Source organism: Solanum pennellii, chromosome 12, assembly GCF_001406875.1.
Source record: "Solanum pennellii chromosome 12, SPENNV200".
NCBI lineage: Eukaryota > Viridiplantae > Streptophyta > Magnoliopsida > Solanales > Solanaceae > Solanum > Solanum pennellii.
Genome location: NC_028648.1, coordinates 26,895,186 through 26,905,635, shown reverse-complemented (window position 1 = coordinate 26,905,635; position 10,450 = coordinate 26,895,186).

The following is a 10,450-nucleotide window of genomic DNA, read 5'->3' as shown; positions in this document are numbered from 1 at the left end:
GATGTTATATTGGGTATGGATTGGTTGCATGCTTGTTTTGCTTCTATTGATTGTAGGACAGGGGTGGTGAAGTTTAACTTTCCAAATGAACCCGTTGTAGAGTGGAAGGTGGGAAACTCTATTCCTAGAGGTCATATCATATCTTGTCTAAAAGCATGCAAAATGCTCTCTAAAAGTTGTCTATACCATATTGTAAGAGTCTAAAATCTAGACTTCGAAATTCCTCCCATTGAGTCGGTCCTCATAATGAGTGAATGTCTGAAGGTATTTCCTAATGACCTTCCGATATTCCTCCCGAATGAAATATTGATTTTGGTATCAATTTGCTCCGACCGAATTGAAAGAGTTGAAGGCTCAACTCAAAGATTTACAAGACAAAGGCTTCATAAGACCTAGTATTTCTCTATGGGGTGCTCCGGTTTTGTTTGTGAAGAAGAAGGATGGGTACTTAAGAATGTTTATTGACTACCGCCAACTCAATAAAGTTACCATTAAGAATAAGTATCCTTTCCCTCGGATTGACGACTTGTTTGATCAACTCCAAGGGTGAGCTACTTTTCGAAAATTGACTTGAGATAGGGATATCACCAACTTAGGATAAGAGGAGAGGATGTACCAAAGACAGTTTTTTGAACTAGATATCGGCACTATGAGTTCTTGGTAATGTCTTTTAGTCTCACTAATGCTCCGGCAGTGTTTATGGACCAAATGAATAGAATTTTTTTAAATTACCTAGATTCATTTGTCATTGTCTTCATTGACGACATCTTGGTATATTCGAAGAATGAGGGTGATCATATAGGTCATTTGAGGGTGGTATTGCAAACCCTTAAAGAACATCAATTGTTTTCTGAAAATAGCAAGTGTTAGTTTTGGTTGAGGTCGGTGACATTTCTTGGTCACATCATCTCTAGTGAAGGAGTTGAGGTTGATCCAAGGAAAACGGAGGCGGTGAAAAATTGGCCTAGACCTTTGACTCCAACCAATATTATGAGTTTCTTAGGCTTAGCGAGTTATTATCGGAAGTTCGTGGATGTTTTTGCATCCATTGCATCTCCCTTGACTACTTGTTAAAGGATAGGCTTACTTCCGCTTCGATTTTTACCTAACCGGTGGGTACAAAGGGGTTTTATGTATTGTGATGCATCCCGTGTGGGTTTAGGATGTGTGCTTATGCAACATATGAAGGTGATATTCTATGCTTCTAGGCAACTTAAGGTACTTGAGAAACTATTCCACTCATGACCTTGAGTTAGCGGCCGTGGTGTTTGCCTTGAAAATATGGAGGCATTACTTGTATGGCGTTCATGTTGACGTTTTTACCGACCATAAGAGTCTCCAGTATGTGTTCACCCAAAAGGAGTTGAATCTCCGGCAAACAAGGTGGTTAGAATTGTTAAAAGATTATGACATGAGTGTCCTCTATCACCCCGGCAAGGCTAATATGGTTGTAGATGCCCTAAGTCGTATGACTATGGGTAGTGTATCCCACATTGATGAAGTCAAGAAAGACCAAGTGAGAGATGTTCATAGGTTGGCTAGGTTGGTGGTGATATTAGAAGATTCTTTGGATGGTGGTTTTATGGTCCATGATAACTCCGAGTCATCATTGGTAGTTGAGGTGAAGTACAAGCAACACCATGACAATTCATTTATGGAGATTAAGTAAACGGTCCTTGGCAAGCTTAATGAGGCATTTTCCCTGGGGGGGTATGGTATTTTAAGGTACCAAGAAAGATTATGTTCTCCCAAGGTAGATGGGTTGAGGGACCGGATCCTAGAAGAAGCCCATGGGTTCCGCTACTCAATTCATCTGGGTTCGACAAAAATGTACCATGACCTTAGGGAAATTTATTGTTGGTAAGGTATGAAGAAGGACATAGCGGAGTTCGCCGCTAAGTGTCCAAATTGCCAAAAAGTAAAGGTCGAACATCAAAAGTCAGGTGGCTTACTACAAGAAGATATCAATACGGACTTTGTACTGGGTTTACCTTAGACTCAAAGGTCATATGATCCTATATGGGTGGTTGTAGATAGGTTGACTAAGTCCGCTCGCTTTATTCCCATCAAGTCTACTTATTCGGCGGAAGATTATGCTAGGATCTTCATCTATGATATTTTGTGTCGCCATGGTATTTCGTTATCCATCATATCGGATCGGCGTGCACAATTCACATCTAGGTTCTGGAAGTCATTCCAAAAAGGGTTGGGTACCAAGGTGAAGTTGAATATCGCTTTTCATCCCCAAACGGATGTTCAAGAGGAACGTACTATTCAAACCCTTGAAAATATGCTTAGGGCTTGAATTATTGATTTTAAAGGAAATTGGGATAAGCATTTGCCTTTGGTGGATTTTTCTTACAACAATAGTATTCATTCATCCATTTCAATGGCTCCTTACGAAGCCTTGTATGGTAGGAGGTGTAGGTCTCCTATAGGGTGGTTTGAAGTGGGTGAGTCTTCGATTCTTAGTCCCGATTTGATATATAAGACCTTAGAGAAGGTTCATATCATAAGGAACCGGTTGCAAACGACCTATAGTCGGCAAAAGTCTTATATCGATCATAGGAGAAGGGATTTGGAGTTTGAAGAAGGTGATAAGGTGTATTTGAAACAGAAGCCATTGACGGACCGTCGTGCTCTCAGCAGACCGTCATCCTTGTCTGTCGATGGTAATAGTGAGACAGAGAAGAAAGCAGCTGAAAAAGAAGCTAAGTGTGGAATGATGGGGGGCCGCGATGGTCCATCATGTCCTTGACGGTACGTCGGTCCGGTCGTTGACTCACACGCGTTTTTTGGGCAGATTTTTCTTAAATAGATTTCCCTCTTTTGTTATGACTCTATCATTATAAACACCAGTAAAAACCTTGTTTTTGAGGTTAGACTCTTGGGTATTTTTAAGATTTTATTATTCTAGTTGTGAACTTGTGATTTCGGGAAATTATTCCATTTTCCAAAAATCTATTGCAAGCTTATTGAATAATTCAAGTAATTTTCTGGGTTTTCTTCAATCTCATCAAAGTAGGTGCGTGAATTCTTATCAAACTAATATGAATTGTGTGATTATTAACATGGGTAACTAAATCCATAGCTAGGGTTGTGGGAACCATGGGTAAATAACAAGGTAAAAAATAGTGAAAATAATAATCCTAGAATAGTGCCTTGCATGTATTGATAATTCTTTCGTTTAGAAGTCTTTTTAACAAGTGCACGCATTAGAACTCGCCTTGTTTCTACTTGCCGGACCAAGGAGGTATATAATAAGAAAAGAATTATCAACATAGATTTAGTATATACTATCTAATAGGCTAGTGTCGATTGGTACGAAGTAACAACTAAGCCATACATTGATTATGATGCCTAATATGAGGTAAAGGTAAGGTTTAGTAAAGCATGCACATGTAGCCGGACCAAGGTGCGGAGTGAAATTCCCTAGTTGCCAGACCAAGGAATTAGGAATACATAACTTACCACTTTGCATGCAAGATACTAGCAAAGGATTGTTATAGCTAGAATTACCGCGTTATGAACCTGTGGGGAACACTCAAGCCCTAGTTACTCTCATTACTTGATAAAAATCAAATCTTTAAACCTATCACTTGTTCGCTTAAAAATAGCTAATTACATTTATTACTTGAAAAACCCTGTTGGTTACTTGTTTTCGGAAAGGACTTGACTAAATAGAAGTAATTATAGGTTAAAGTTAAGTCTAACTCATTTTACTAGTGGGATCGACCCAAACTTCATAGTTGGTTTCTTTACTTGATGCGACCGCTTATAGTTCTTTTCGAGAAGTAAATTTGAGCGTATCAATTTTGGCGCCGCTGCCGGGGAAAGTGGCTTTTAGATTAACTTTAAGCTTATTACCAAAGTTTAGTCAACATTTTCCTAATTTTACTTTTTCTCTTTATTTTTATCTCTTGCAGATCTACCTTCCGTGTGTGCCAAGTACGCGGAGTAGAGGAGAACCCATACTCTCACCCGAACCCGACCTAGAGCGTACACTATGCAGAATGAACTGAAATTTGGGTATTCTCGATGATGATCACATCCCGGAAATTCCACCATCGATTGATGCTCATGATTAATTATTACCTGAAAATCACGGGGAAGGTGAAATACGGAGGCAACCTCCCGCTCCACGCCCTCAAGAATATTATAGGGGATATGATAATATAACTGACTCTTACTGGCCACTTGTCTTGCCTCCCTTACCACACGGCCATACTTTCGAGTAACAAGTAGTCTGATGCAAATGCTCACCGCTAGAGGTTTGTTTTCAGGGCTACATTCTGAGGATCCACATGCTCACATCGCCAAGGTGAGGTCGATGTGTAAAATTTGTGTAGGGGCCTAATTTGAATATGGATGTAATTGGGTTGAGAGTGTTTCCTCTTTTGCTGACGGGAGAGGCCTCTATATGGTTCACCGAGCTCTCCTATAACTAAATTTACACTTGGAATCGATTGATGGATGTGTTCTTAGCACGTTACTACCCGGTGTCTAATAAGCTAAACCAAAAAGATAAGGTGAAAAACTTTGTGGCACTACCGGAAGAATCAGTCAGTAGTTCTTCGGACAGGTTCACTTCATTCTTGAGAAGTGTCCGCAATCACCGCATCGATAATGATTCACTAAAAGAGTACTTCTATCGGGGACAAGATGATAATAATAAAGCAGTACTGGATACAATAGGTGGTGGTTCTTATGGGGAGTTTCCTTATGCTGAGATTGCTGAGAAGTTGGAGAACATCTCCCATAATAATAAAGCTTGGAGCACTAGGAAGTCAGATATTGGAGAAACACTTTTGAAGTGCAATCCGCACACAACCCAGCCACGGATGAGATTCGTGAAGAAATGACTTAAATGAGAACTGGGCTTGGGTTTGTGGTGAAACACGTCACTGGGGTGCAGAAAAGGTAAATGCGGTGAACTACTTGTCTAAAACACCATCAGCGACTGATGAGTATTACTATAAGGAGGAATCTTAGGCGGTAAATGAGCAGACGGGGGTTTCCGACCAAACGCCCAAGGCTCCAATTAGAAGAATTGGCACCAAGGCCAAGGAAATCAAGGTCAAAACTATGGTAATTACAACCGAGAGGGTAATTATGTCCGAGATAAGAATTATAACCGTGACAACAACTTCAACCGGGGTAACTATGGTAACAAAAATGATAGGAGTGGGTCTTATGTTCCACCTCAAAATTGTGATGTTGCTCCTAGGGATGGTGGAAGTAGTATGGTGCGAGTTGAGGATATGTTGCAGAAAATGAGGAGGAGGTTTGATGCTAGTGATGAGCACACTAAAGAGTTGAGGAGTGACTTAGCAAGTATTGGGCAAAAAGTTAATGCACATGCAATCTCGATAAAGCATCTTGAGTTGCAAATGGCCGAATTGTCTTTGACTGTGAACCCACACCAACTGGGCATTATTCCAAGCAATACCGTCCATAATCCAAAAAATGATGGACATTGTATGGCATTCACAATTCGAGGTGGTAAGCAAACCATTGACCCACCGATGTCGTCTGGTGTATAAAATCTAATAAGAGGCAATGATGAGGTAGTGGAGGTTAGTGGTGAGTTAGAAGACAAAACAGGGAAGAAGCTGAGGTACCCTAAAAGGTGACCCCCATGCCTAGACCACCACCTCCATTCCCACAGTAATAAGTGAAAAAGACCGAGGATGGTAAATACCGGCGTTTTGCCACTATGCTCAAACAGCTTTCCATCAATGTCCCTTTGATAGAAGCTCTTTAACAAATGCCCGGTTACGTCAAGTTCATGAAAGATATGGTCACTAAGAAAAGATCGTTCAGTTTTGAGGATGATGATAGAATGCAGCATTATAGTGTTATTGCTACAAGGTATCTAGGGCAAAAGAAATAAGATACGGGTGCCTTCACTATTCCATGTACAATCGAGTTATTACACTTTGCGAAAGCATTATGTGATCTTGGGGCTAGCATAAATATCATGCCTCTCTATATTTACAAGAAGTTGGGTTTGGTGACCCAAATCCCACTACGATGCGGCTACTGATGGTCGATCGAACAGTGAAGAGGCCTATTGGGATACTCCACGAAGTGTTAGTAAAGGTGGAGTCATTCATATTTTCGGCCGATTTTATGATTTTTGGATTGTAAGGTTGATTTTGAGGTACCTATTATTCTTAGGAGGCCATTCCTTGATACGGGTAGAACCTTGGTCGATATGGAGATAGGGCAAATGAAATTTTGATTGAACAATGAAGAAGTGACTTTCAACATTTGTAGGTCCATGAGGCAGAGTGGTGAGATCCAATCAGTATCTGCCATATCTTACGGGGTTGAAAAGTCATCTGAGGTACAAATAGAAGAGCGTCTGGGCGTAGAAGCACTAGCGGAAGTGATCATGAATTTTGATAGTGATTGCATTGAAGAGTATTGGTCATTGGTCGCGATACTTGATCGAGGTGATGTTCGGTTTAAACCAAAGAATTTGGAGTTAGATATGAAGCATCGCGAGTCTCCACCAGCGAAACCATCTATAGAGGAGGATCCAAAAGTAGAACTTAAGGATCTACAACCTCATCTGAGGTATGTATTCTTGGGAAATGGTAAATCCTTTGAGCGGTGTTTGAGTCATTTGTCCGAGGTTCTTAAGCTGTGTGAAGATTGCAACCTTGTGCTAAATTGGGGAAAATGTCACTTTATGGTGAAAGAAGGTATTGTATTGGGTCATCGCATTTCAGAGAAGGGTATAGAGGTTGATCGAGCCAAAGTTGAGGTGATAGAGAGACTTCCTCCACCTATCTCTGTAAAAGGTCTGAGAAGTTTTCTTGTGCATGCAGGCTTTTACCGAAGGTTCATCAAGGATTTTTCAAAGATTGCACATCCTTTGTGCAAGTTGCTTGAGAAAGAGTGTAAGTTTCATCTTGATGAATCTTGTCTTCTGACATTTCGTGAGTTGAAGGAAAAGTTGATGTCTGCACCTATCATCATTTCTCCAGATTGGAGCAAGCCTTTTGAGGTGATGTGTGATGCGAGTGGTGTTGCTCTTGGTGTGGTATTGGGACGAAGAAAGGACAAAATCCTTCATCCCATTTACTATGCTAGTAAAGCCCTTAATGAAACCCAAAAGAACTACATCGTGACTGACAAGAGCTTCTTGCAATTGTCTTTGCTTTCGAGAAATTTCTCTCCTATTTGCTTGGCACGAGGGTTATAGTGCATACTGATCATTCTTCTTTGAGATATTTGATGACAAAGAAGGATGTGAAACCGAGGTTAATTCGTTGGGTATTACTATTGCAAGAATTTGACTTTGAGGTGAAAGATAGAAAAGGGACAGAAAATCAAGTTGCTGATCACTTGTCCCAATTAGAAGATGAAGCAATGAGGGAGTTAGGTATGAAGGCTGAAATTGATGATACTTTCCCTGATGAGCATGTATTGACTGCCTCCCAAGACTTGATTACATGGTTCGCAAATTTTGCGAATTATTTGGCTAGTAATATCGTCCCATCGGACTTGTCCTTTCATCAAAGGAAAAAGTTTATGCATGATGTGAAAAAGTTTTTTTGGGATGAGCCATACATAAATAGGAGTTATGCCGATGGTCTTATTTGGCGTTGTGTTCCATAAGTGAGATGTTGAGTGTTTTGGAGGCATGCCATTCTTCGCCTGAGGTGGGCGTCATACTGGTATCCGGACTGCTCACAAGATCTTGCAATGTGGATACTATTGTCCAACCATCCACCAAGATGCTCATAAGTTCTCCAAGGCATGTGATAGATGCCAAAGAGATGGTGGAATTTCAAGAAAGCAAGAGCCCTCTTTAAATCCCATTCTTGTGATTGAATTGTTTGATGTGTGGGGCATTGACTATATGGGCCCTTTTGTGAGTTCTCATGGGATGAAGTACATTCTTGTGGCAGACTATTATGTGTCAAAATGGGTAGAAGCTATCGCACTTGCGAATAATAAAGGGAAGAGTGTCACTGCGTTCTTGAAAAAGAACATATTTTCTAGATTTGGCACCCCAAGGGCTATTATCAGTGATGGGGGATCACACTTTTGTAAAAAGTTGTTTAAGAGATTATTGGAAAAAATATGGGGTTCTCCATAATGTGGCCACTCCTTACCATCCTCAAACTAGTAGGCAAGTTGAGGTGTCAAACAGGGAAATTAAACAGATTCTGGAAAAAACAGTGAATGCTAGTAGAACGGATTGGTCAAGGAGGCTTGATGATGCTCTTTAGGCCTACCGGACAGCATACAAGACTCCCATAGGTACGTCCTGTACCAACTTGTATATGGAAGGCTTGTCACTTACTGGTTGAATTAGAGCATAAGGCCATGTGGGCAATAAAGAAGTTGAAAACGGATTGGAATGAGACTGCGGAACAGAGGTTAAACGGGTTGAATGAGCTTGATGAATTACGCTTGAAGGCATATGAAAGTTCAGCCCTCTACAAAGAAAAGATGAAGAGTACCATGACCAAAAGATTGAGAAGCGCGATTTTTTGGTTGGAGATTTGGTGCTTTTGTTCAATTCTAGGTTGCGCTTGTGTACGGTCAAACTCAAGTCCAAATGGACTGGTCCCTATTTGATCACCCAATTATTCCCTATTTGATCACCCAAAGCCATCGATAGACCGTCGTGCTCTCAATGGATTGTCATCCTTGTCCGTCGATCGTAACGGTGAGTTGGAGAAGAAAGCAACTAAAAAAGAAGCTAACTGTGGAACAACGGGGGGCCTCGGCGGTCCGGCGGTCCAGTCGTCGACTCAGACGCGTTTTTTGGGCAAATTTTCCATAGATAGATTTTCCTTTTTTGTTAGGACTCTATTATTATAAGTACTTGTAGAAACCTCGTTTTTGAGATTAGACTCTTGGGTATTTTTCAGATTTTATTTTCTAGTTGTGAACTTGTGATTTTGGGAAATTATTCCATTTTTCGAAAATCGTTTATTGCAAGCTTATTGATTAATTCAAGTAATTTTGTGGGTTTTCTTCAATCTCATCAAAGTAAGTGCATGAATTCTTATCAAAGTAATATGAATTGTGTGATTATTAACATGAGTAACTAAATCCATAGCTAAGGTTGTGGGAACCATGTGTAAATAACAAGGTAAAAACTAGATAAAATAATAATCCTAAAATAGTTTCTTGCATGTACTGATAATTCTTTCGTTTAGAAGTCTTTTTAACGAGTGCACGCGTTAGAACTCGCCTTGTTGCTACTTGACGGACAAAGGAGGTAGATAATAAGAAAAGAATTATCAACGTAGATTTAGTATATACTATCTAATAGGCTAGTGTCGATTGGTGCGCAGTAACAACTAATTAATACATCGATTATGATGCATAATATGAGGTAAAGGTAAGGTTTAGTAAAGCATACACACGTAGCCGGATCAAGGTGCGGAGTGAAATTCCCTAGTTGCCGGACCAAGGAATTACGGATACATAACTTACCACTTTGCATGCAAGATACTAGGTTAGGATTGTTATAGCTAGAACTACCGCGTTATAAACCTGTGGGGAACACTTAATCCCTAGTTACTCTCATTACTTGATAAAAATCAAATATTTAAACCTATCACTTGTATATTTAGAAATAGCTACTTACATTTATTGTCTAAAACCCCCCTGTCTGTTACTTGTTTTTGTAAAGGACTTGACTAAATAGAAGTAATAATAGGTTAAAGTTAAGTCTAAATCATTTTCCTCGTGGGATCGACCCCAACCTCATAGTTGGGTTGTTTACTTAATACGACTGCTTATACTTCTTTTCGAGATGTAAATTTGAGCGTATCAGTGTCAAGGATAACCTCTCTTATGAGGAAGTTCCAGTTCAAATTCTTGATAGGCAAGTCAATAAGTTAAGGAATAAAGATGTGGTTTCCGTAAAGGTGTTCTGGAAGAGTCACCTGGTTGAGGGTGCAACATGGGAGGCCGAAGCCGACATGAAGTTCCGTTACCCTCATCCTTTTTTATAATTAAGGTTAGTCATTATTTTTAATAATATAAATATGACTAGGAATTGAATTTTCATGATTTTTGGTGAAGTCTTGCAAAAATGTGCATTTTGGGTTGCATTATAGTGAAGTAGTACCTTTGAAACTTGAAATTTTGCCTTTTTGGTTTGTTTGTGTTATGTTGTGCATTTTGACATGGTCAGTACTAGTGAAAAGTTATGTGAAGTATTGATAAGTTGAATTTTGTGCTAATTGACTCATGTAATGTATGTTGAGCTCACGTGTGTTGTGAGAAGGAAATACCTCATGATAAAGTGTTTTGAGCCTTATGTGTGATAATTGAAGTTTTGAAATTGCCTTGTTGAAATGATATGATTTATGGTTATTTGATATTGTTGATTGGTTGGGATTCTAGTCTTGAGTCTATTCCATCCTTCAAAAGAGTTTTAATGTCATTCAAGGACGAATATTCCTAAGGGAGG